Raw genomic sequence first — 26505 nt, 5'->3', positions numbered from 1 at the left:
AATTGAAGAAGTCAGAACTTGGTTCATAATAAACATGTAGTACATGCAGTGGAATGTGGAAAAGTTACTCTAGACAAGTGACTCTGAAAGGGAGTCCACTTGCATTTGCATTGCCCCATGAGCCTCAGTCATGGACAAGGACCCTACTGAGCTAAGTACTGTACACACAGGATGAAAAAAGGTAGTGTCCCAAACAGCTTCCACTTTAAGTCTAGCTGAGTGAACCTCAGGATTTGTCCCATGCTGCCCTATATCCTGGAATCTTCTAAACACTTATTCATGTATGGAATTATTTATCAAGCAAATACAACAGGGAAGTCCAGTAATACTACTACACTATTTATAGTGCTTATAAGCCACAATGAGCAGTATAGGGGCCCAGATAGCCTCACTACCTGAAGATCTTACAATCTAACTTCTACTTTAAATTAAGGTTTGTCCCATAATATGCTATATTCTTTCCAAACACTGAACACATGGCCCTAGTCTTGATAGCTAAGCAACACAAGTGGAGCACTGTGAATTAGGTTCTGCCTATTTACAAGGCTCTTGCATAGATAAATGTGTGGGATTGGGACCTCAGATTTGACAATTACAAGCATGTGAACACTATAGAACTGAGACCTCATTAATATCTGACAGTCTCATGTACTTGTTCTAATTATAGCCAACACAGGTAGCAATGCTTAAAGTTAAGATTGCCTATCAACTTTAATTATAAAAGTTTCCAGTTGTTAATAACTTTCCCAAATTCTGTTTGGGTTAAAATGTTCTATGCTGAGTAATTGCCTTGGGTTTTTGGTTTTCTTCTCTTGGGTGGGAGGGGGCGGGGGGAGAGAAGAGAGGTGAACTTCTGCAAAAACTGGTCAGCTATTTTTCAGAACAAAGATTAAAATAATACATACATTATATATAATACATTTTCCTCATAGTAAAAATTCTTACAACTGTCTTGTTGAGAATCTTTACCATATCCCTGCTTTAAAGCAAGGACTTGAAATTTGGCAGCCAGGTAGTCCTTGTGCCTAGGACATGCCTCTTGCCAACCCTGTGGGAAAAATAGTTCACATTTGGCCAAGTTATGACCCTCTGAGCATGTTCAAAAACATCTTTGGTAGATACTATTAAGTGTTTCTACTAAGTTCTCCAGAGAGCGTATCTGTACCATTCATGCTCCAACCTTCAGCTATGTGGCTGAGTAGGTCTCAGGGCTTTCAGTGCAGTTACTCCTCCTGGTTGCCAGGGGACACTATGGTGCTAGGGAGACTCTCTCACATGTATTCTCCACTCTCCATCAACACCTTGGAAGAGAAGGAGAGAAACAACCTGACTTGGAATGGAAAAGAGCAAGGAGCTGGGCCTGAAGATTGGGAAGATATGGAGACGGGAGGAGGAGGGGGGAGACTGGGGCAGGGATTAAAGGGTCTTTAATCACTACAGAATATTCCCTTCAGAGCTTCATAGATCCCAGGATTCCAGAGTTGCAACATTCCGATCAGCAAAAAAATCTGTGAACCGCTATCTAGTGGCTGGCCCCGGGGATGACAACCTGCTATTGTCATCATTTATCCAATTATCTGAAGTTGCAGAGATCTGTGCTGGGGTTAGAAAGATTCTGATCCTGAGGATGAGCCATGTGGAGGAGTTGATATGGATCCATATGGCATATATATTTCAAACTCCCCCATGTGGTTCATCATCAGGATTAGAATATATATATATATATATATATATATATATATATATATATATATAAAATAAACGTTAATCTAGAAAACATTAAAGGAACACTAAGATTCCAAAAATGCCAGTCTTTATCTGTACTTCTCATCTGAATTTCCTTGGAGTGATTTTGCACAGCTTAAAACACTGGGCAGTGTTTTTTGTCTAGCTTGTTGTGTTACCCAGGGTTCCTCAACCCAGTAACTTTTAGTCTCTGCAAGTCGGTATGAAAACATAAACCAAAGGAAACGCAGCACCTCTGCCTGCTATATTGCTGACACAGACAAGTCAAAAACAAGTGCTTTTAACTTAAAAACATTTACTTCATTGGTCTCCAGCAATTACCTTTAATGGAAGTCTTCACTTATTAGTCTGAAGCACATAACAAATACAATAGGTTGTTAGAGTACCCCAGAACTAGTAGTTACCTCACAAGTCTGAGGAAGTCTTTGGGTGAATCAGTCACAGATTTCTGGATGGCCAGTCCTTCCATCTGCCCCTGGAGATCTTTCAATGTGAAGCACTCTGCCTAACTCAGACTCACTACCTCCTTCTGATACCCCAAAAGTTACAGAGACATGTCAATCAAGAAAATGCTATATAGCTGACTAAACAAATCAATTACTGGGCAGAAGCGGGAGTTACACAGACATGCCACTTAAAAAAAAAAAAATCAAGCTATCTTAAGCTATAAGTCTAGCAATAATTTCCCCATAGCTGAAGTCCTAAAATATATCCAAAACTTCCTGTTTTCACAGATATCTGCCCCAGCATATTCAGAGAGAGAATGCAGAGTCAAGTCCACTTCATGTGTTCACTGTCTATCCCCCCCAACCTTCTCCAGACTGTCTTGGTTATGCTAAGTTTTCTGAAGAGGCCTAAAAATGGCTAAAAGCAGCAAGCAGAATAATTGGTAGTCCATCCCAATAATTGGCAGTGGCTTGGACACCTGTCTGGTTGCTAAAATGCCCCTGTTCATGTATATGCTAGCAATGGAATAATGCTACATGTAAAGAGGAGCATCTCTTTCTGTGATCACAGGGAGTTTAGGCATTTGTGAAACATGAAACCAAAAAAGGTGAGCGGGGGGAGGATTCTTAGTGTCCTCTTGATGCGGGTGAAGTGGATATCATTTTCCTGATAATTTGTGAGAGGTCCTCTTTAAGGGAGGCACATGAGCTGAGGCACCCTGGCTAGTGACACCTTCTCCTCCACAACAAATATAAAATCAATATAAAACCGTACAGACAGCCTGGAAAGAGACTGCAAAAATATGAACTCTGAACTCTTTTTGTGCTAAGAGTTATCATCTCAGGAAAATCCTACTTCCGGCACAAATGGATTAATAGGAATAATGAGATGCTTATCCTCTTAAAAACCTTTAATATTGAAAAGGCCACACTAAGCCATGGTCTATTTAAAAATAGAACCTTGATATCATGGAACTGCTTGGGTCACAAATACAACTTTCCAGTTTCTAAAAGCTCCAGTTAATGTACCTGTTACACAAGCTGGGGACTTGAAATACCACAAATGCAATTGGGCTGTACTTTACGAAGCATGGCAAGCGAAGTACTAGCACTCTTTTTCTGAATAAACACAGTAGCACATATTTGTCCTTTCAAAGATATCTCTGGGTCACACTCTTCAAAAGTGCCCCCCACAGGGTTTAGCCTGCAAGAACACAGTATTAATGATATATGACCATTTCTTTCGGGTCAGTGGAAGTTAATTTCTATCTTCAAAGTGGATGAGTGAGTTTTTTAAATCCTTTTTACAGGCAGGAGAGCTCCCTTACCCACACCTCCATCAGGGCTGGAATGCTTGGAATTATATTTACAGAGATATGGTTAAAAAACAAAAACAAAAACAAAACAAAAAACAAAAAAACAAAAAAAAACCACAGAGCACCTTAGCAGCCACCCAGAATAAGTGGAGAGTACAGAAATGATGCAGTATTAGTGTTACTAAAGTATGTGGATTAATGTGAGGTTACAGTGGGTTTTGTAGAATAACAGTGTGTAAAAAATCTCCTGCTGTGTATGCTATATACATTTACTTGAGCAGTGGAAATGCTATCTAAATAAGAGAATACAACCATGCCTATTCACAACCTGGAATGATATAACAGATGCCAGTGGATAATATACAAAGTCTAAGAACTAATTCCAGTATTGATCAGATATTTCTGGATAATTTGCTCTTCTATCAAGAGTAATAAAAGAAGGGTGAAGACTGATCAAATGCAGTATGACAGGAGAACATCTTGGGAAATGTGTATACAGATCCGTCTTTAATTTTGGAGATGCTGTAATCCATTTTCATGTCAGTATACAATATGTTGATAATGAGTTGAAGGGAAAAATGCCATTAGGATTACTTGTTCATACAACTTTCCTCAGTTAAATTAATTTATTTTTCTAGTTATTTGATTTGATTTTTGGAGTTCTTAGTGGTTTTGCTCAAGACTGTAATCCAAATTCTAAAGAGAACTTGGCACATGGAATGATAGTGAAAGTAATGAATAGCCAATAGAATTTTTTTTCAGTGCAGTTCCTGATTGATGCCATAATTTCTCTTTGTGATCCTCTTGCTTGTCTAAAGAATTTCTTAGGTCATATTCTAGAGAGCTCTTTAATCACTGTCCTTGTAAATCCAGACTGGGTGGCCTTCTATTACAAGTGTACCCTATGTGCCTGGCTGACCATGGCTAGTATCTTGGTTGAACCTCCTAGGGACAGGGAGTTCTTGCCCGATGCTTTGGATTGAGTGCCCAGATAATGTACTTCTGGAATCATTCTGAAGTTCCTTTCTTGTATTGGAGAACAGGTCACAGTATTTCACAGGGACAGGTCAAGCCCAGAAACAAGTCTCAACCAGATCTTAAAATATTGAGCAAAAGTGAAATTAAAGCAAAGACAAAGAGGTACAAAACATAAGTCTCAGGCTTAAACTATCTAAGGTACAAGAGAAACAAGGCAGAGAACAAAAAATCCTGGGCAGGTTATTTATGTCCCTATGTCTCTCTTGGCACCTTTTCCCTCCCACTCCCCCTGGAAAATTCCTGTAGAATTTAATAGGGGGGTGAAACAAATAGAAGTTAGTACCCTACTAACTCAAGTGCTGACCTCTTTGTAGATCTTTGATCCATAGCAAGGATATAACTCCTCTAAATTCTACAGGACAGCTTTAACATTCTATAGAAATGTTATTACACTTTTAATAAATCTTGTAGCACTCTTCCATAATGTCTTGCTGACAAGCAGCATCTCTCATCTCTAACCTTTGGCATGCCACTGCTGTGACCTCTCGCTACCTCCCTCAATCACGCTGAAGAGTTGGGTGTGCATTGGCATTGCATAGCAGCAAGGAAATCAAATGTTCTATTATACATAAATGAGAATGTTTGCTGAGCTGCAGTGATTTGGATGTAACTAAGTGTGTTCTGCCAGAAATGGGGGACACATTCTACATAATATCTAATAAAACCTCCCCACTAGGGGAAGTGTTCACTGCAGGGTTAGCCCACATGTTGCCCTTAACCCCCTCTGCCACTCACAATATCTAACCTGAGTTTAACAGTACTTTAAGCTTGGATTAGCAGGCACCGCTGAGGGGATAAGCTTGAGCTCTGGTTTCCCTTCAGCCTGGATTGGCAGCCCACCTACTTTGCTGTAAGAATACAAGCTAATCAAGCCTGGATGCTGTTTGTCCTCCATTTCTATCCCACACTCCCACCTGGGCTGTATTTTGTCTGTTTCCTCCATTCTTCAGGGTCTTAACTCCATGTTTGCCTGCTCCATTTCTGCTGCACTTCCACGGCATTTGAACAGAGATACCACCCAAGAAATCCTTCTCCCATGCTGCTAGTTGGCCAAAAGCTAACATCAGCCTTCTGGTAAAGCTGTTGTGTGATATCAGTAAGTCCCAAAAGAGTACTTGTAAGAGCAAAGGTAGGACAGACAAGTTCTCAAACAATACTCTGCAAATAAATTCATAATGCTCCAATTTAATGCACATCAAAGAACTGTGGGACATTCTGCTAGAAATCCAGCCCAGCACTTTGGCTAGTACAGCACCATTATAGATGTAGCCACACAGGTCTGGCATGTGTAGAGCTCTGCAGTGGGGACACTCCACCTATGCTAAGCTAACACAGGCCAGTTCTGCAGTGAAGATATAGCCTATAGTTCTTCAGTCTTGGAAGGCCTTTTGCCAATTTCTTCAATTTCTTTAGCATTTCAAAATATGCCTTGGTCCTTCATAGGTATCAGCTCATCTCTAAATATATCTTTGCTAAAGAGTTCTGATGCTGGAGTTCTCCCTAGACCTCTCCTGGTTTTAAGCAGTACCACCTGGAACATTCGAAATGTTAGGAATCTTGAGTTCCTCAAACACTTGTTCTGAGTCTCTTCCAGACTTTTAATCATCATTACACCAAATGCAACAATTTGGAAATGGAGGAGGAGATCACTGCTGGTTTTGAAAAAGAAATTGGCCTCTGAAGAGTAACAATTAAACTAAGCTGCTTCTGCAGTAAGTTTGGATTATGCCATAGGGGTTTCTAGCCCTTGTTATGAATGTCTGAAAGAGCTTCTAATATCAAATACTACAAAGATAGGTAGACTGAGGGGTTCCTAACAGTGCCATCAGGTAAAACTGAATCCAAAGTGTCCAGAATTTTTATTCTTTTTAAGTAAATGTCTTAGCTGAAAGCTATATGGCCCAGATATAGCTCTGCCACTAATATATATTGCTGCTTTGACTTCAGTGGGAGTTAATACCCACTGTGAACCAAGTACATGCCTGGCATAAGTTTCTGAAATATTCAATAGATAGAAAGAGGCCAGTACTTACAGCATTTTCAAAAAGCCTAGGTCCAGTGTTGTTACATTAAAACAGCTGGGAGATCAATGTGTGTATGGAATTAGTCGCAGGAACCTACCCAGCACATTCCTATCCTAATTGAAACGGGGCAAATTGTCTTGGGTAGGAACTCTGGCCATTGTGTGAATAATTTTGAAAGCATGGAACATGCTAGGGAAAGAATTAATGGCCCGGATCTGCTATAGAATGAGCAGGAGCTCTTTGAGGTTCCTAACACTGAAGAACAAGCTGCTGCAAATAAAGGAATAAAATAGCCAGTCAGCAAAACAAATGGGCATGTCTAGGCTGTTGAACTTCCAATGTCAGGTATGTACATGTTATTTCTTCATGACTGTAGGAAACAGAACTGATGCTGAAGGAATCTACCCTTGAAGACAAATTATAATTCTTATTCTTAACAACTGCTGTCTCAGAACTGAAACTCACTACACCTATTACATCATGCTCATGGTATTTATCAGTGAAGGGTAGAATGCGTGGTATCTACTGAAAACTTGTATCAGTATTCTCTTAATCATTGTGAAATGGTGTATGACTAGTAGTTACATTATTCCATAAATATTGAAAACTATGCCTTATGGTATTAGAATAAAAATCACCTGGTTAGATGGAGATGTGCTGCAAGGTTCAATTGCCTACTCTTGACCCATCTCAAAATAGTCAATGGAAAACAACCAAAGACAACTGCCAACAACCAAAACCACTTGGCAGTAAAAAGGAACATTATGACAAATAGGGGATTGCCCTGTCCATGCATAAAGACAAAAAAGATTGATTCAGTATTTCACAGAGTGGACAAAAATACACCACTTCCATTCACTAAGGAGACATCTTGTTGAATGTGGGTGTTTCATGAAAGATTGGATCCTGGTTCTTGGGCCAGCCAGCTTTGCCACAGATTGAACTTTGTGGGGGAAAACCTACTTTATTAGACCGCAAAGGTAACTATTAATAAGTGCAGGCCCTATTTTGCATTTTATTATTTTGTTTTATAATTGTAATCATTTGTTGCCATCACTCACTCTTGAGTCTAGTAGAATCTCTGTTCTTTCTTAAATAAGCTTTCCTTTATTTTATTATTAGTGCTCTTACACAGGAGTGGTGATTTAAGGTAAAATTGGTGAATTGACCCATGTCTGACTGGTCTGACCAACGTGATTGCCTTCTATGATGAGATGACTGGCTCTGTGGATGTGGGAAAAGTGGTGGACGTGATATACCTTGACTTTAGCAAAGCTTTTGGTATGGTCTCCCACAGTATTCTTATCAGCAAGTTAAAGTAGCATGGGTTGGATGAATGGAATATAAGATTGATAGAAAGCTGGCTAGATCATTGGGTTCAACGGGTAGCAATCAACAGCTCAATGTCTAGTTGGCAGCCAGTAACAAGCGGAGTGCCCCAGAGGTCGTTGCCGAGGCCAGTTTTGTTCAACATCTTCATTAATGATCTGGAGGATGGGGTGGATTGCACTCTCAGCAAGTTTGCAGATAACACTAAACTGGGGGGAGTGGTAGATACACCGGAGGGCAGGGATAGGATACAGAGTGACAGACAAATTAGAGGTTTGCGCCAAAAGAAATCTGATGAGATTCAACAAGGATAAGTGCAGAGTCCTACACTTATGTCAGAAGAATTCCATGCACAGCTACAGACTGGGGACTGACTGGGGCAGCAGTTCTGCAGAAAAGGACCTGGGGGTTACAGTGGAAAAGAAGCTGGATATGCATCAATAGTGTGCCCTTATTGCCAAGAAGGCTAATGGCATATTGGGCTGCATTAGTAGAAGCATTGGTAGCAGATCGAGGGAAGTGATCATTCCCCTCTATTTGGCCCTGGTGAGGCCTCATTGGAGTACTGTGTCCAGTTTGGGCCCTCCACTACAGAAAGGATGTGGACAAATTGGAAAGAGCCCAGCAGAGGGCAACAAAAATTATTAGGGGGCTGGAGCACATGACTTATAAGGAGAGGCTGAGGGAACTAGGCAGGTTTAGTTTGCAGAAGAGAAGAATGAGGGGGATTTGATAGCAGCCTTTAATTACCTGGAAGGGGGTTCCAGGGAGGATGGAGCTAGACTGTTCTGCATCGTAGTAGATGACAGAAGTAGAAGCAATGGTCTCAAGTTGCAGTGGGGGAGGTCTAGGTTGGATATTAGGAAAAACTTTTTCACTAGGAGGGTGGTGAAGCACTGGAATGGGTTACCTAGGGAGGTGGTGGAACCTCCGTCTTTAGAGGTTTTTAAGGTGCAGCTTGACAAAGCCCTGGCTGGGATGGTTTGGTTGAGGTTGGTCCTGCTTTGAGATGAGGTTAGACTAGATGACCTGACATGCCTTCCACCCCTAATCTTCTATGGTTCTATTGACTGGGGTACACTGCATCTTTGGACACAGGGGATCTGGGATTTCTGTGAGTAGCTAGTGTCAGAAGGGAACACGTCAAGGGAACTGGGCTACACTGCTTGTTAACCAGCAAGGCTGGCAAAGCTCAAAGGAGAATGCTTGAGACTCGCTGAAAGGCTGGTGGTGTTAGGGACCTAGCACCCAGCTACCACAAAAAGACTCCCTCTTGCTTGAGGTGGTGGGTAACAAGGTGACCATCAGTCCTGGGTGCCCTGAGAACCATCACAACTGGTACCCACAGTTACACTGATACATGCTACAAACTTCCCGGTCACTGATAAACTGCTATGGAGAGCTTGGGTCATGTTAGTCTCATCTGATAAAAAAACAAAACCAAACCTGATTTTAAACTCTTACTAAAGCTGGTCAGGAATTTTTCAACAAAACACTGATTTATCAATATAGTTGTTTCCCAGGAAAAGGTCAGTTTCAATGAATTTTGATTCAAAATTTTGAAGACAAATTCAATATTCTCCAAACATTTTATTTTGACTTTTTAATAATTAAGAACTTTTGTTTTTCCAATTCCAAATGATGATTTCTTATTTTGAAGCTTAAGCTTATTATAACAAACAAACTTCTTACAAATGGACAAAATTGAAACATTTCAATTGATGCAATTCTTTCCCTCTGCCTCCAGATATCTGGTTTGCTAACATTGTTTGACATTGCTTTTTTTAATCCTGATTCAGGACAGGAACTTTTTTATAAAACCAAAATCTTCATGGGATGGGTAAACTGATGGGTAAACAGAGCTCTCACTTTTATAAAAATTAGGAAAAGGAAACGGAATTGCCAAAAAAAGCTCCAGAAGCAACAGCACAGCAAATTTTGATCCTGTTATCTTTCAGTCCTGGTTTCTGATGCCTGTCCTGTTGCACTGGTGTCAGTCATCTCTCAGACTGCCACAAGGTAATGAGAAGTTCTGTCTCGCAATAACAATACAGACTCAAAACCACTCATTCTTATTGTATCTGTTTTCAGTAGTCTTACATTTTATGGACCCAGACTTTCAAGTTGTACAGTTTATTAGCCAGAGGATGCAGAGCAACAAATTACTTGATCCCTGATTCCTTGATTACTGACAGAGTAAGCACAAAAAAAGATAGGAGGCTATATTGCTAAAGGAAAGAGTGAAGGTCATTTGAATACTTTAACTGTATTTCCATTCTCTATAATGTCTGGGATTCTAAAAATTGAGTCTGAACTTCCCCCACTTTTTAATGGATGTCTTGCTCACTAGTTCCTGATCTGAAGCAAAGGTTGAGCGTACATCTTAATGAAGTATTTTATTCCTGGGAATATGTTCTGTTAATACCTAGACCTACCAATTTCAAAAAAGTGTAAATTGAAGATGGAACTGTACTCAACAACTCTATAAGTGGGTGTCACTTTTTAAGGATATGGGCCAAACAGCAAACTCAGGATTCACATCTGGCTCAAAATTTCTTCAAAGTCTGAGGGATTCTCAGACCTGCAATTTTGGCTTGGATTCCTTTCTGGATATTTTACCACAGCCTTGTGAGGTTAATACAAACAAAATAACCTTGCTCCTCTAAGGGCAAATACCTCAATCACATGCCTAGCATCTTTTAGAACTCCATGTGTGTAGTTCATAAATGGTGGGCTGCATTATTTATTAAGCAATGCCCAGTAAGACCTATTACATCAGCACATTGCTAATGCAATTAAATATTAAAGGGAAGAATGAAATCACGCAGATGAAATACAAACCTATTATGACACTTTCATGTAAATTAGTTAACTGATTTCTGCAAATAGGCTTTGCCATCACGCTTGCTAGTCTATAGTGAATTAACAAATGCCTTGTATTAGGAAACTTTATAAATAAGTTTACTAGTCTTAAACTGACAATGTATTAATAAGTAGATCTGAGTCCTGGAAAACATGCAGGTGAGCAAAAAGTTGGGCAATAAAACAATGTTTGATTAAATCTACACATTTTCCCATGTGGCAAGGTTAGTGAAAGACAGAAGGCGTTGGAGAATATTTGCTACTGCCCCTCCAAATGGAAGACATTCATGATGAGGATCATGAAAACGCCATTCTGAGGTGCCTTTGCACATGCAGGAAAAAGGGAATTCAATTTAGATATTCAATATAAGTATAGATGTCTGAGAACCTCTTTGGATCACAACAGCAGCAATTAGCAAATATACTGTTGGCAGTCAAATTCATTCCACAGGGCATGAGTTCAGAAAAAGCACAAATCTCCCAGCTGTTTTACATTTCATTTTTAGTGACCTATTTAAAAAACCAAAAACCAAAAACCTTTGATTTGTAGCAGGATTTTTCTCTCACCTAAGAAAGCTTCTGTACCAAGTTTGGAAACTGTAGTTCTGCAAAATCTGTAAATTGCAACATTTCCATTTATCTGACATTGCAGTTTTGACGGGTCTCAGTAGATATCTTCTCTTAGGTCACATTAAGATCAAAGATTACATACTGAGTTAGACTAGTTTGCAAATGCTTCCCTCTACATTAACTACTGGGACTCTTTATGGTCTAAATACTACAATGAGGATATAAAGTTTTGCTGACATAACCAGCATACTGAACACACAGCAACTTTTTAAAGAACTGGGATAGTTTCAGTTAACGTGCTTTGGATAAGTGCTATTAGAAACCAGTCTGCTCTCATAACTGTGATCCCAACTTAATGTTTCAAGCCCAACCAATTATAATTTGTCTGTGTCACTTCAGATGTTGGAACTTCATTTTGCAATTTATGTACAAGAGCTTGTCTGTGTCTCTCTGATGCTCATGATATAGAAGCTTTTCCTGTTTTGTTTGCTAGAAAATGGAAAACATTTTCCACAACGTTCTTTTTCATTCTGCTGCCTTTGAAAAGTTTTTTTTTTTTTTTTAATGTTAAAGATTTTCAGAAATCTTCGTAACTTTGGGGTTCAAAGCTTTTTTCTTTATTTATTTTCAAATTTTCCCTTTTATCCCCTTCTTGTCTCTGAAATAAAGGGGAAGGGAAAACACTAAACCCAAACAAAATTATTTTTATAGTTTCCAGTTTCATTAGAAAAATGGACAATTCTGAACATTTTTCAATGCCTTTGACAATTTAGTTTACAATTTTTTAAACTCTCTCAATTTGTGCACACTGGAAACTATCAACATGATTACACTCACAATGAGAATACCCCTAAATCCTTCAATATGAGGCTTATTCCTTAATGTACGTGCATGTGTTCACATGTGTGACCCTTAGTAATATTAACAGGAATTCTGTCTCCGTACTTAAGGAAGGCATACTGTACTTTTCATAGGTTTTATGATGCTTCAGCTATGCATGCTCTAAATAGTACAATTTACTAGGCCTTCAGAATAGCACCCTTACTCAACTCTATGAATTTGGCAGTGATCTAATAGCAATGATTACATCCAGTACCAGACTGTAATATGCCACTAACTCTGCCAGAGTAGCAGCCTGACCTCCACCACCTACAGTCCAACTTTTGGGCCTCTCTTGAATACTGACTGCCAATTGTATTCAACTCTGCCAAACTGTGATGGCTTTGAGATGTAGGAAAAAGGTATTTAGGTTGGATAGCTAAGATTAGTTAAAAAATTAACATTAGCTGGTCTCTTGATCAAGGGGAATGCAAGGGCAAATCCTTGCTAAGGGAAAACAGAACAGATGGTAGGTGTGTACCAAAGAGCTCGGTACCCCTGGGTAATTTGACTGTCCAGATATTTGTTGAGAGTCAAACGCAGAGCAGTTAAGGACTGGATTTTATTTTGTGAACAAAACAGAACAAAGACAAATCATCTTGGAGCCACTGTTCAACAATAGGCAGTGATATCAGACTTAGGGGCGAATTGAGCCATTTAGATATTGGCCCAGGTTGGGGGCAGCGCACCTCCTTAAATCATAATCCCTTCCCAAACAATCTCTGTGCATGGAGGACTACACAGGCAGCATGATCTTGCAGGGATGCATACATAATTGGGAGGAAGAGGAAAAGGAGTCCTGTGTGAGTTGGGAAGGAGAAGTAGGGACCAGTGCATATGGGATTGTAATCAGACCTGATCTGTCCTCTCCTGCCTATACTGTATTCCTATAGAACTAGGTCTAGAAAACATGTCCTATGAGGAAAGATTGAAAAAAAAAAAATGGGTTTGTTTAGTCAGGAGAAGAGAAGCCTGAGGGGAACATAACAGTCTTCAAGTGCGTAAAAGGTTACTATAAAGAGGAGAGGGATAAATTGTTATTCTTCTGTCATCAGTGGTAAGGCGAACCAATGGGCTTAAATTGTAGTAAGGGAGATTTAGGTTAGACATTAGGAAAGACTTACTAACTGATAGGGTAGTTAAGCACTGAAACAAGTTATCTAGGGAGGTTGTGAAATCTCCATCATTGAAAGTTTTTAAGAACAGGTTACACAAACACCTGTCAGGGTTGGTCTAGATAATACTTAGTCCTTTCTCAGTGCAGGGGATTGGACTAGATGATGTATTGAGGACCCTTCTAGTCCTACATTTCTATGATACTATAACTTTAAATCAAATTCAAGTTCTTGCTCATTATCTTTAAAGTGCCCCAAACCATGTCCTGGGTCCAGGATATCTAACAGATCATCTAAAGCTTCATAGTCAATTACACACCTTTGGTGCAATGGAACTCTCTACAATAACAGTGAAGCATGTCTGTGTGTGACACAGAAATTTCTTTGGGGACAGTCCAAGACTGTGTAATAAAGCTCCTAGTAACTAAGGATTATCACAAACCTCACTGTTTTCTGCTCCAAGAAAGCATTTCTTTTGACTTTGCTTTCTCTAACACACACAGAATCCACATATTTCTCTCCTTGGGGAGAGAATGAGAGAACACACAACAGATGTTACTTATGTTACTTAATGCACTTCTGAAGGCACTCAGACACTACAAAGATGAACAAGAGTCCAGGGCTGGTCACTTCAAAATTCAAGTTCATGCTTTACTCACTTCAGAGCAGAGACTTGAATCGACATCTCCCACATCCCAGGCCAGTGCCTTGACCACTGGCACAGAGAGCACACGAGAGTCAGACACTGTTTCTTGAAGTGACCAAACTGGGACCCAGAAGTTTTTCTGAACCAAAGCTCAGGTTTCAGTACAGAAAAAGAAAACAAAACAAAAAAACACTGTTTCCATGAAAACAGAAATGTGTCACATTCAAAAGATTTTGGTTTTGTTCCACACTGGAAACAAAAACAAGTTTGGAAACCTCAAAAGTTGATGTGATATGGAATGATCATTCTTTGGGCAGCTCTAGTGGGGAGGGAGGAGAGATTATATTAACAAGTAAGGACTTTGATTCCTTTCCAAAAAATGAATCAGTCAATGGCTCTTAAGTTATCACTAGTGGAGTTTCTGAGATAGGAATTGTTGGGGTTTCACACTCCACACTTGCATAGCAAGATTTATTTTTATTCTTAATATACTGTTTTTTACAATGGCATTCTGGAGCTTTTAACTTTATTCTTTAAGCTTCACAGCCTGATGTGAAACAGGAGGGACAGAGGAGAAAAGCAGCTAACACCGTTGGGACACCTGTAGAATCCTATCATGGATCACTGGATGAAGGCTTTCAGCTTGAGCCAAAGCACCAAGGGAAATGAGTCAAGGGAGCCATCACAGAGCAGTAGACTTGCTGGGAAAATGTCTTCAATCACAGAGAAGAAATGAAGGAGAAGATTGTCAAAGTATGATGAACACATGGAGACAGGTTTCACATGGAACTTAATCTCAAAATGAGCCTCACCAAGTGCATTGGCTATAAGATTTTTGCTGGCCAAATCATCAAACCAAAGAAAAAAGAAAAAATGCCAGGAACATTTATCAATCATTCTAAACTGAAAACTAAGTCCATGCTCTTTTTTTTCCAGCACAACTTGAAAGAGCTACATAGCAAGGAGACTGCAGTCCATGTCCACTCTGAACTTAAAAGCTTTGGTATAAAACAGTGTTGCCTATTTGAAATGGGGTGGGGAATATGTTGAGCATCTTCCTCTTCTCAGAAACAGACCCACAAATACACTTCCCCCCAGTAAAGAGACAGACAGACAGAGGATTGATTAGAAATCCTTCTGCACTGCCTTGGAATGACACTGTGGGCTTGTCTTCAAAAGAGCTCTTGGATCTCTTTTTCTTGAAGATCTAGAAGATCACACTCAACATCTGGACCCTAATTGATTAGTGGCTGCAGCATCCGGGAGAATACCCAACACTTACAGATGAAGGGTTTTTTAAATTGCCTTTTATGTCAATGAACCTGAACAAGGATGAATTTTCAGCATTTGTGGCACTTAAAGTACAGATCCAGAGTACAAGCTCATGGTTTTTTTAAGGTGGAAGCAGACCACAGTGTTCCTCATGAAACAACCGCACATGCATATAAGCATTTATACAAGTTGCCACAAAGATAGAGTCACAAAACTCAGCATGGTGGGGAAACTGGGATGGTAAGTCACCTAGGAGATGGCCTCAGTACTAAACGGTGGTCCAAACTATGGACAAATTTAAAGTCTTCTGAATGGAAAAATATTCCTGTGAAAATGCAGGCTTCTCCTCCTGGTACTTGGTGCTGGAACTTTCTTGATTAGTTTCTGACTGTAATACATTTGGAACAGCTTATCTGTGGTATTTCACTCATTTATTTAGGCAATATGCTTGGGGGACAGGCAGCAGAGTGAGTCAACTCCCTCCTCTCCTTGTCTTTGTATAGGATTTAAAACTGGTATTCAGAGGGAGGGGTTGAAGTATTCCCCACCACTACCTTCTTATAGAAATTTTAAGGGATGCTAGCAGGTCAAGAACAAAAATGTAACAATGATAACACTTGCTCTTCCGAAAGAGCAACTGATCTGCTTGAATAAACAGTTACAATAATCTTGCAAGAAAGACCCCTTGTTGGGCTTCAGGGCATAAATGTTGGAACTGGTCCTCCCCAGTTCAGACTGTTAAAGCTATATAACAATCTGATCCTGTATTACCTACCAAGATCAAGTCTATTTGGATAAGTATGTCTTTCTGCTCCCCTCTTGTCATAAAACAATGCCTAGGAGAACTTCCTCCAGTTGCAGTATATCACTGGGACTATTGGACCCTGAAAGACTTTTGTTCTCTACCTCTCCCCAATAAGTCCATGGCTTTTGCCCCTTTTGCCAAAACAATGATAATTGCCTGTCACTTTTCTTTTAAAATTCCCACGAGAAACTAATAGCTCCAATTATAGCTTTCCCTTCTCTTCCATAACACAGTGCTTTATTTACACCAGTGTCTTCATAAAACAACTGAGCTATTGTTGGGTATTCAAATATATTTCTTGCATCCCTTCCATTGTTGAATAGTACCTGCTGTTCCTTTGTGATTTTGACTTTTTGGGTTGCCAACTGTAAGCTAAGTCAGGCTGTGCCTTTGGCACAAACACTACATCGAGAAACTCTCTTGAAGGGGGACAGTGCACAGATAAGATACAACTATATGATGTCATTTAAGATCCCATAAAGAAGCCACAAACGAAAAATACTTTCCTAGATAACAGGTGTCTCTCTAATGGGGCATGTTGTGGGTGGGTAGATGGGCAGTAGTGGTGCATACATTTATTAGCTTTTTAAAAAGCTGCCTTGTGCCTGCTCAGTGGGATGTGAGCCTAAGATACTAAGGTGTTTCAGATCACATTACTACATTTAATTCATTCAATGTTTTTGAACATAGATTTAGAGCTTTACTGAACTAGGCCTATATAAATCTCACTCTTATCAACTTGGAGGGCCAAATTCCCAATTTTTGTGAACGAATACAGCTCTTTGACGTATTAGTTGAAGATCCGGGCTTAAACTCTCTCCCTATACTGACTGTCTTGTCCACTCCCTGTGACCCACCCCCAGGCTTTTGTCTCTGTAAAGTGCAATAGCATCTTGCATTTCTACATGACTCTAGATCTTTCCAACACTTTCTTAAAAATACAACACCCATGATACCAGAAGGTAAAATTATGATGTGGACAATTTCTTACCTGAAGACTTACTTATTACAGATGCCACTTCTGCATGAACCTTTCCCCCCCTCTTAGTGGTAAGGACTCAGGGCTGCAATTCTCCCCTTTTGACGAACTTTACATAGCTTAAAGAATTACTGGTGAGGAAATTTTCCCCCCGCTGTACCCTTCAATAGAACTGTTTTCTCTACTGTGAATTTTGTTTAACTTTTTTTTAAAACGGGTCTCTTTCCTTTGAGAATCTTTCATCCTGAGGGATTAACTCATCAGAATGGAAAAAGCTTTTCCTTCCCAGGAGCAATGGTCACCAAGTGCTGCCTTCTTGCATTTCAAAGAAATGCCACAAGGAAAATTAATGAAGCAAAATTTCTAGCTGAAATAGTGTGAAGGTGCTCTTGGTATCTGGTGGGGGGAAACAAACTGCCTAGAAAGTCATGAAAGAGACTATATGCAGAGCTACTACCATGAATAGCCAGGTTTTTGTCTCAGCATCTTCATACACACCCAGCATGTTAGTTTCTCTTCATCTATGTCTAAACTATGAGTTAAGGAAGTGACTTCCAGATCACGTACACATACCTGTACTGAGCTACCATGTCAAAGAGAGTAGTGTAACCGCAGTAGTGGCATGGGCTATCTTCCCAGAGTACGTACACAGGAGGTTCAGGTGGGTTTGTAGTTGAGCTAGGTAGCCCAGGCTGCTGTAGTTACGCTACTATCTTAACCATGTTTAACTTGCTAGCTCAATTAGAGCTAGTACAAGTGTGTGTATGTGAGCTGAGAATCACACTTCTACTGTACAACTAGGGTAAGGCTATGTCTAATGCCACTGTCTGTAGTTCAGTTACTCCTAACTTAGACTCATCTATGTGAGAAGCATGGGCCCTTACGGCGTCAAAGTCAGAAGTAACAAATGGTGTATCTTATGCATAAATTTTGAAGGGGTGAATTTAACCCCACAGAAAGCTGCAATGACAGGTGGAAAACGGGGGTGAAGGACTCAGAGCCACCCCGTGGTGGCTTTTATTACCATATCACCATCCTTGTGTGCATGATCTCTTGAAGTGTAACTTATAACTCACCCCATCCCCCGCCACTATTGCCCTTTCATTTAGCTCTCCATGTTAACTCAAACAATGTACATTAATGTGCAAAGTTAAGTACTTGAAAGTTAGGAAATGGCATAAATAAGGCTGCTCATGAACCCTTAATTCAGCTCCCTGGTGCATATCCATTATGATAAAATCTGCAATCACATGATCATATTCTTCCCACTCACGGGGAAAAAAAAAAAAAAAAAAAAAAAAAACCCTCCTGCCTCCTTCAGTGCACAGAATGGACAACGGTCAGGGAATCAATCTGAGTTGTGTAGTGAATTAGGCTGTTGTTGGCAGGACCCCTGCCTTATTTGTTGCAGAAGTTGGACCGTGTGTTGTGAATGAGGTAGGGGACTGCAGGAAGGAGATAAGCTTATGGTTAAGGCAGTTGGATTCTGTTTCTACCTCCACTACAGAGTTTGACAGATGCCCACTGTGATCTTCATTTTGAAGGGCCCCAACTTGAGGCACCTGAGTTCTGACTTGCAGAAGTGTGGAGCATCCACAACTGAAGTCGATGGCAGCTGCACATTGATCAGAGAGATAAGTTAAAGAAATTCAGCTAGATGGTCTAACTTGGTGAAAAAGGAAAGGAGGCAGGGAATGAGGGGCAGGATGTTTGGAGGAGAAAGGAGGGGACTGATAAACTCTGTCCTGCAGACACATGAGAGCAAAACTGTTTACATACCAGTCCCTGCTGGGGTGAGGCCCCCTTGAAAAATCAGGACCAGCAATATGGGGAGGAATTGTGAGGATTTCCTGTTTTGTCTAGAGAACATATTTTTATTTTAATTGGTATAAAAATTACTTGGTAATACTGGGTGCACAATACACAGTATATTAAACTGCATGAAATATGACTGGGTAGCATGGGTGCTCTGTGAAAGCTAAGGTCTCAACAGGCATAAGAGAAATATGAAAGGGTAGAAGCCCAGGCAACTATTGCATTAGAAGCCACCTATCTTTCTACAAACACATTTGCATGAATTGCTGGGAAACAGTAAAATACTACGATAGCCAGCTAACCATTTTTAGGTTCTGGGGGCTACAGGAGAAACTAAAGTGATTAGTGAGTTTGAAATATATGAAATTGTGCTACAGATTTTTCTTCCCAAGACTAGTGCATTACTTATTCAAATTCTGACTCTGGTTATCTTGGGTCTTTAAAATACACTGGGAGATTCTGGATGCATGTGAATCCAGAAATGGCGCTTAGGCCTTGTACTGACAAATGGAAAGACAGGCAACAGGCTGGTTTTTTTTTGTTTGTTTTTTTTTTAAAGAATGAACCTAAGAAGTTAGGTTTTTTGGTTTTTTTGTTTTTTTCCTGAAAAAAATGCAATTTGTTACACGTTATATTGTCTGTAAAAGAATCACTACTGCAGCTCTAATGTGCTTTTTTTAGTATCAGAAACATAAAAGCACATCAGAACACATCATGTGCAAACTACGGTATTAAACAGATTAGAAAACTAAATGTCATACTGTAACATGACCAGGTTCTTTTTGCAGTTAATTTACAAGGCAGGCAGACGATCTCTGCAGGAAACACTTTCTCCACATATGCACCCTGCAGCTAAAATACCTTGTATACCTTATTGTTCCTTTAGATAAAAAGGGGGGGGGGGGGAGAAGCTTTACTGAAGTGATAAATTTAAATGATCATGTGGGTTTTAAGATGGGCTTCTCAGCTAAATTAATTCTGTGTTAAATTGTGTATTTCAAGTATTTTTTTTTAAATCACAGTAGTTTTCTGCTATAAAATATTCTAATGTTGGCACTACAATTTTATTAAAATATTTATAAATATATGAATGTTTCAATCAGTAAACTTATTATTGGATTCCAACTTAATTTTATTCTCATGAATTTGTCCATCATAATACTTGATTTCTGCTAGCGTCCCTGACAAACTATGGACTGCGGCAGCCAAAAGGGGCTCTTTTGTTTGCTCAGAAATATACTAGAATTTTGGGTAGTCTTGCTACCAGGTCTGGAGGAGTTAAATAGACATTTTATATTCTCCAGGGGGTTTAAAAGTAAAGGACATCATTCTTCTTAATTAAGGCTTTTCATATAGACTTTCACTGAAATCACCTTAGTTGCCTTTTCAAGCTCTCACCTGATTATAATTAGGTCCCTTGGAACATTAACCTTGTTTTTTTCCTCATGATTCATCTCATTAGGAAAAAAAAAAATAGTGCTACTCATATATAATAGCCTGATCCTTACTTCTAGTGGGGGTCAGTGAAACTTAACAGTCCCTTTAAAGGAGCAGGATCAGGCCCTAAGAAATCAAGTGATCAACACAGCTAAGCAATTCCCCACTGAAAGCAAACAGTGCTCAGTATGGAAATTCACTCTGTAACAACATTGCCTATTGCCTCTGATAATTAACTGCACCAACAGTTGAGATGACACATTGATGGGCTAATAGCCTGGATGAGCAATTATCAATAAAACATGATGAAGTTCTACTTTATTTAATTAAGGCTTCCTCAAGGAGATCTATGGGAAGACATTCTCACTTTTGGTACTTGGGACCCTATTTTAATTTGACCTCTAAATAACACCTTGCTGTGCTAGTGACAGTTGTGAGTGAGACACTGGTAACAATAGCTGCAGAGGTAGCAGACACTACAGCTGAGCAAGCTCCATCCTCCATCCCTTAGTTGTAGGGTTATGTCCCTGCAGTATGTTCACTATTTTCTTGACACTGTGCACTGTTACTTCTGTCTGACTTGCTATGTTCCAAGTAGCATCCTTCCCCCTCTCCCCGCCCCCCCATTTTCTATGGCTTCTTTCATCCTTTGTTTCTTTGAGTGCTTTCTTAAAATGTGAAGCATTGGAAAAATTTAACGTCACAATGTAACAAATACCGATTTTTATTGCACTTCAGGAAAATTAACCATAACAATTAAAGTAAAAAAATAAACCTTGAGCTTCATAATTCATCAGAAGTGGTAGTCATGAGTTACTAGAGCTGCTCAGAAAACATTTTGTTCCTGATTTTTGTCCAAACAAAATTGAAAGTGATAGCAGCTGTCACAAATTCTGTCCAGTTTTTACTTTACCAATCATAGCCCAGGCTCAACAACTTAATATCCACTACTCAGTTCTAATTAGTAATTTGGGGACTCAAATGGGCAAAAATGCATATGGTTAGTGGTCATTAACTAGGGTGGGCAATAAAATTCAATTAAAACTGAACATCATTGGGTCCAATTCAGCCCTGTGAAACACCTCTGCAATGGGTTGAAGGTTTTAAGGTTTGTGTCATTACATGGTATATAAAACAAACGGAAAAGAATTTTCCTCTTAATGTTTCAGGTTCAGGATAAGAGTTGAAACACCTGACTAAGCTTAAAAAAAAAAAATCAAAATTTTCCTAGCAGTTATATTCCTGACAATGACTACACCACTTGAGGAGGAATTGCTTGAAGCATCTGTGTGAGACAAAGACCAAACTATTTACAGAAGGCTTCACTTGCATGCTGAATGCAGACTATAGCTTCCTTTAAAGATATTTGGTTATAAACCTATTAAATTAAAATGTAACTTTGGGGGAGAAACTCATCAAAAGCTAAGAGATTCAGGAGGTCTGCTATTTTATTAGTACAGCATGTTGCTAGAAGTGGAAGAAGATCTGAAGACTTCTTGTTTTCCTCTGTGTGGCCATAATATGCATTCCTAAGATAAATCTGTCTTGTGTTATTTTTAGCTTTTGTGGCCAAAAGCACTTTGAACATAATAGTCTGATAAAGTAACTAAAGAAAATAGGAGAGGGGGTTTCAGACAATCGTGTCTAAGTATTGTGCAAAGAATAATCAATGGAACATCAGAATTGTAACAAGTACAGTCTTTTGAAGGCACTAATGCAATTGAAAAATATCTGCAGAACTCTGAAAATAGTATTTAAGTGATGTTCCAACACCAGAAGAGGAGAAATAAGTACTGTGTGTTTTGAGGGGATAATAAAATTAGTGGATGTGTCACTTGAAGGATTTTTTTTTTTTTTTAATTTTAAGACCTCAAGGTTTTTTCTAAAGGATCTTAATGGAGTTAGGCAGGATTTTGGCATGAAAACAGATATTACATTTAAATGGGATTTGGGCCTGTAGTTCAGATGAAAATCCCAGACTCAACTTCTGTTGTAAAACAGATTTCTGGGGCTTGGGTGGGGTTACAATCTGTTTTTGGAGAAGCCATGATGAACTCTTACACCTCTGAACTATTTAATGACCAAGAACAGCAGCAGTCTCAGTCTACTTCCTAGTCAGGACTCTTATCTTGATCCTACCATGCCTAGAATGTCTCTAAGAACTGCTCATTGCGATCCTGTGAAGCATTCTTCCACCTGTCTAGGGAACATTCATCCACTACAGTAAAAGATACTACCCCTTCCTTATTCTGGCCTTAGAGTGTAAAGTGAAGTCAGGTGGTGATGCCATTGATAGTTGTAAAGAGCAAAATATACTCACTGAAGTAAGTCTCACCTGCTTCAAGTTTCATCATGACTTTGAAACTCCCAGCTACGTTTCATAAACAATTTTGCCAAGGTTTGAACTTGGGCTCAACTTTGCAAAACCAGAAATGGGTTCAAAGAACACAACCCACACACTCCGCTGTATTTTAATACCTGGGCTTACTTTGAAACAATGAAAATTGGCATTGTAGTTCAACTGAGTATCGTGTTGGTAATATGAAGTTCATTCAAACCTCGAGTCTTATTTGAAAAGCCAGGAAAATATTTGCACAAATTCTTGTGAACTGAAACTAGTATGTTGTAGTGATATTCCCCAGTTCCCTAATCCCTAGAAGGGTATAAAGTCAACCGAAGCTAAATCTAGGAGGAGAAGGGGCAGAGAAAAAGAAAAGGGGCATTTTTCACTAACCACTTATAATGTCAACTCAAGAGAGCCTCAAGCAATGGATTAACAGAAAAACTATCCCCTAAGCAGAAACAAACACTGTTTCTCATTTTCTAGTTTGGCTCTTATAAACCTAGAGATAGGAATGGTGAAGCAGGGCTTAGTCTCAAACTTACTCACATAGGTACTGCTATTTCATAGAATGCTTGTATGTAATTCCTATGATCCTACCAAACATACTGTGCTAAAAAAGCGAGGCCCTTAAAAAAAAAAAAAAAAGTTTTAAAAAAAATCTCTTTGTAGTTCATGAAACCCATTTATTCCTTTCATTCATAAGGAAGGAACTTTACTATCTACACAGTATAGATGTTACTCTAGACATAGAAGAGAGCCAGCTAAAGGGGGGGGGGGAAGAGAGTATTTCTAATTGATAAAGTATACAGGTGGGTATAAAAATGTTAAACCCAGGGCAGCAGTAGCTTGCCTGACATCAAAATCCCTTGCTGAAAGGGATTCATTCCTGTGTTCAACTAAAAATGTGTATTTAACATGACAATCCCTGCAAAATATGTTACTACTTGTGCTTCTAGGATTCCAAGTAAGATTTCTCTGTAATAAAATACACAGCAGTGTCTGAATGCTGGTGCATGTTCAAGGGATGATTTGACTCCCATCTCAAGGATGGCTTAGGGAAGATGAAATCAATTCTGCTATGATGCAGTGGGCAGGTGGCCTCTTCCACTTAGAGCTGGAAGGATGTTGGTGGGGAAATGGAAGAAAAGGTCCTAGTGGGATGACAAAACTCACCAATGCCCACCAGCTTCTCCTAGTTCTACTGAGAGTTTTCAAAGCCAAGGAAGTGCCTAAATGGTATGAAGTTATGTCTGAGTTTATTCCCCCTCCACAAATCAATACAAACAAGAAACCAGGAGGCTTCACACATTGCTACTTCCTACCCAAGTGATCCTGATTTGTCCTGCCTCATTACTTAGCATATTTTATTAACGCGTGCATTATATTAAAAATAAATTCAGTTTTCAATGTCATTAAAGCAAATGGGTAGGACTGAGGGAGAAATCTGATTAACTCACTAAAATTCCAGGCTGCTTGATTATGAGACATTAAATTGCCATATTGTAGCAAGTATTTTGGAATCTGTAATCTAAGGGAATCCCTGCAGCCATCTGAAACTTTACAGCTTTTTTTGTTTTGTTTTTTAAATGGCTGTTAGTTAATGGTTGTAAAAACAAGAGCATTATGTAAGCACTAAGCATTGATTAAACTAAGATAGCAATAATCATAATGAAAATGAAGAGCAATGTTAGCATAACATCTTTTCCTCTGGGAACTGGGTCCCATTTATACCAGCTCGAAACAATATTGAACACATCTAATCCAGAACACTTCGATTATGCATAAATTAGGAAGTCTGACCTCCATCCTGTTACGAGGAAATTAATGGGAGTAGTACCACTGATTTTAGAATGAGCAGGATCAGGCCTTCATGTGACATCAGAATGGATAGAATTAGTCATGGGACTAATTACATGAAGGGAGAAGTTTGGAGGCTTGAGCCCTCTCCACATAGAATTTTTTCCTTGTAGACCATGAACTGAAAATAAATATTTGCATAAATAAACAATGACAGTCTAAAACTCCAGATTAAATATCCAGGCATTTTGTATGCAGCTGTCTTAAAAGCTTCTGTGGTGATGGCATATGGCACTGAACGATACTATTATACATCACTAACATTGTTTGAAAGACCCCATCTTTTCCTACAATTGTATACTATACATCATTCATACCAGTTATTAATTTCACAAAGAATAAATTAAGTGCATCTTAATTGTGATAGTTTCCTAACACAAAAAATGTTTTGCTTCCAATGTGGGGGAGTTCTGTATTAGACCTGGTCTTGCTAGATAAAGAGGAACAGATCACAGAACTAAAAATGAATGGTAGCTTCGGTACAAATGATCATGACTTGGTCACATTTATAATGTGCAAACAGAATAGAGTCCAGGCCAATCACACACACACACACACACACACACACACACACACACACACCCTACTTTAAAAGGCCAGTTTCACAAAGCTGAAAACAATTGAGCCAAGTAGTTGGGAGAAATTTTAAATATGAATGATAATCAGGAATGGTTTAAGAACACTTTGCTGGATTTCAAAAAAAGCTACAATTCCATGAATAAGTAAGGCAGCCATATTGATTAAAAAAGCCAACCTGGTTTAGAGGGGGAAGTGAAGGCAGATCTGTCTCTATAAATATAGAAAAAAGGGAAGCCAATAGTAATGAATATAAATCAATCTAGAAACTGTAGAAAACTGATGAAGGGAAGCAAAAGGGACACAAAAGTTAAGGACAAGGAGTTTTTTTAAAAGTATATTAGGAACAAAAAGAATCTTAATAATGATATCAGTCCAGATTTAATGCAGAGGAAGCAGATGTATTCAACATATATTACTGTTCTGTATTTGGGAAAAATAGATAGTATGATAACGTTCTTTCCATTGCACTGAAGTCTCAGAAGTATATTAAATAGCAGCTACAAAAGTTAAACATTTTAAGTCAGTTGGTCCGCAGCTCTTGCGCCCAAGAGTTATAAAAGAGGTGCCTGAGGATCTCATTCGACTATTAATATTCATTTTCAATAGTTTTGGAACACTGGGCAATTCCCAGAAGATTAGAGGAAATATAATGTGCCAATATTTCAAAAGGGTAAACGGAATGTCCTCTGTAATGATAGGCCTGTCAGCCTGACATCGACCCTGGGCAAGATAATGGAGTGGCTCATACAGGACAAAAAAAATTAAAAGGCGAGTATTATAATTAATGCCAATCTAGTGGCTTTATGGAAAACAGTTACCTTGAAAGGACCAATATTTTTGATGAAGTTACAATTTTGGTTGTTAGAGGCAATAGTATTATGTAATACATTAAGACTTCCATGACATTTTGATTAAAATCTGGAATGATAAAATTAAAATGGTACATATTAAATAGATTTAAACTGGCTATCCGATAGGTCTCAAAATGTAACTACACTGGGACTCATTGAATCAGTATGTTTCTAGATGGGTCCCACAGGGTTTGGTTGTTGACCCTACACTATTTAACATTTGTATCAGTGACCTGGAAGAAAATGAAATGTTCACTTAAAGTTTGCGGAAATTTGGGGGAAATCGGTAAATAATGAAAAGGACAGGTCACTGATACAAAGTGATCTGGATCCCTTGTTAAGCTGGGCTCACACAAATCATCAGTGTTTGGCTAAATCTAGGAAGAAAGAATGCAGGGCAAACTTACAGGAAAACTAGTCTGGGATGTTGGGACTCTGAAAAAAGTTGTGGTGGGGTTGTGGTGGGAACACAAGTTCCCAGTGCGAGACTGGCCAAAAGGGTAAATCATTGGCTGCATAAAAATTGGACCCTCAAGTAGAAATGAGACTATTTTACCTCTATTTGGCAATGGTGTGACTGAGCCAGTGACTAGAA

At 39.1% G+C, this 26505-nt stretch overlaps 1 long non-coding RNA gene across 1 annotated transcript in view; it reads right to left on the bottom strand.

Annotated features, from left to right (window-relative positions):
* Nucleotides 1–26505, bottom strand: part of LOC137147667 (uncharacterized) — a 67673-nt gene that overhangs the window by 30321 nt on the left and 10847 nt on the right. The gene's annotated exons all lie outside the window — the stretch shown is intronic.

This window comes from Emydura macquarii, unplaced genomic scaffold, assembly GCF_026122565.2.
Source record: "Emydura macquarii macquarii isolate MOO-44397 ecotype Brisbane River unplaced genomic scaffold, CSIRO-AGI_Emac_v2 contig_561, whole genome shotgun sequence".
In the NCBI taxonomy this organism is placed as follows: Eukaryota; Metazoa; Chordata; order Testudines; family Chelidae; genus Emydura; species Emydura macquarii.
The sequence above is the reverse complement of the archived record's forward strand: the minus strand, read 5'-3'. Positions and strand labels throughout refer to the sequence as shown.